Source organism: Lissotriton vulgaris, chromosome 12 (genome assembly GCF_964263255.1).
Source record: "Lissotriton vulgaris chromosome 12, aLisVul1.2, whole genome shotgun sequence".
Lineage (NCBI taxonomy): Eukaryota > Metazoa > Chordata > Amphibia > Caudata > Salamandridae > Lissotriton > Lissotriton vulgaris.
Genome location: NC_141700.1, coordinates 783,234,339 through 783,236,391, shown reverse-complemented (window position 1 = coordinate 783,236,391; position 2,053 = coordinate 783,234,339).

Here is a 2,053-nt window from a genome sequence, read left to right as displayed (position 1 = left end):
GAGAGGGGGCCCAGCACAGCTCCCTTCCATGCTCTACCTGTTTGAGAGGTTGCCCAGCACAGCTCATTTCCGCGCTGTACCTGTTTGAGAGGGGGCAGCACAGCTTCTTTCCATGCTGTACCCGTTTCAGAGAGAGGCCAGCACAGCTTCCTTCCATGCTGTTTCTGTTTGAGAGAGAGGCCAGCACAGCTCCCTTACATGCTTTTTCTGTTTGAGAGGGGGACCAGCAGAGCTCCTTTCCATGTTATACCTGTTTGATAGGGGCCAGCATAGCTCCTTTCCATGCTGTACCTGTTTGAGAGGGTGCCCAGACCAGCTTCATTCCATTTTGTACCTGTTTGAGAGGGGTCAGCACAGCTCCTTTCCGTACTGTCCCTGTTTGATAGGGGGGCCAGCACTGCTCCCTTCTGTGCTGTTCCTGTTTAAGAGGGTGCCCAGCACAGCTTCTTTCCGTGCTGTTCCTGTGTGAGAGGGGCCAGCACAGCTCCTTTCCACACTTTACCTGTTTGAGAGGGTGCAGCAAAAGCTCCCTTCCATGCTGTACCTGTTTGAGAGATAGGCCATCACGGCTCCATTCCATGATGTACCTGTTTAGTAGGGAGGCAGCACAGCTCTGTTCTATGCTATACCTGTTTGTGAGGGGATAGCACAGATCCTTTCTATGTTGTACCTGTTTGACAGGTTGCCCAGCACAGCTCCTTCCCATGCTGTACCTGTTTGAGAGGGGCTCCAGCACAGCTCCTTTCCATGCTGTACCTGTTTGAAAGGAGGCAGCACAGCTCATTTCTTTGTAGTACCTATTTGACAGGTTGCCCAGCACACTTCCTTCACATGCTGTACCTGTTTGAGAGGGACCCCAGCACAGCTCCCTCCCATGTTGTACCCGTTGGAGAGGTGTCCAGCACAGCTTCTTTCCAAGCTGTACCTGTTTGACAGGGTGCCCGGCACAGCTCCTTCCCATGCTGTACCTATTTGAGAGGGGCCACAGCACAGCTCCCTCCCATGCTGTGCCTGTTTGAGAGGGGGCCAGCACAGCTTCTTTCCATGCTGTACCTGTTTGAGAGGGGCCCAGCACAGCTCCTTTCCATGTTGTACCTGTTTGATAGGGGTCAGCACAGCTCCTTACCACGCTGCACCTGTGAGAGATGGGGCAGCACACCTTCTTTCCATGTTGTACCTGTTTCAGAGGGAGGCCAGCAAAGCTCCCTTACATGCTGTACCTGTTTGGAAGGGTGCCCAGCACAGCTTCTTTCCATGCTGCACCTGTTTGAGAGAAGGCCCAGCACAGCTCCCTTCCATGCTGTAACTGTGTGAGAAAGAGGCCAGCACAGCTCCTTTCCATGCTGTACTTCTTTGATAGGGAGGCAACACAGCTCCTTTATATGCTGTACCTGTTTGAGAGGTTGCTCAGCACAGCTTCTTTCATGCTGTACCAATTTGAGAGGTTGCCCAGCACAGCCCCGTTCCATACTGTACATGTTTGAGAGGGGGCACAGCTCAACTTCTTTCCATGCTGTACCTGTTTGAGAGGGTGCCCAGCACACCTTCTTTCCATAGTGTACCTGTTTGAGAGGTTGCCCAGCACAGCTCCTTTCCACGCTGTACCTGTTTGAGAGGGGGCAGCACAGCTTCTTTCCATGCTGTACCCATTTCAGAGGGAGGCCAGCACAGCTCCCTTCCATGCTGTTTCTGTTTGAGAGGGAGGCCAGCACAGCTCCCTTCCATGATTTTTCTGTTTGAGAGAGGGACCAGCACAGCTCCTTTCCATGTCGTACCTGTTTAATAGGGGCCAGCACAGCTCCTTTCCGCACTGTACCTGTTTGAGAGGGGGCAGCACAGCTTCTTTCCATGCTGTACCTGTTTGAGAGGGGGCCTAGCACCGCTCATTTCCGTGCTGTGCCTGTTTAAGAGGGTGCCCAGCACAGCTTCTTTCCGTGCTGTTCCTGTGTGAGAGGGGCCAGCACAGCTCCTTTCCACACTGTACCTGTTTGAGAGGGTGCAGCAAAAGCTCCCTTCCATGCTGTATCTGTTTGAGAGGGGGACCAGCACAGCT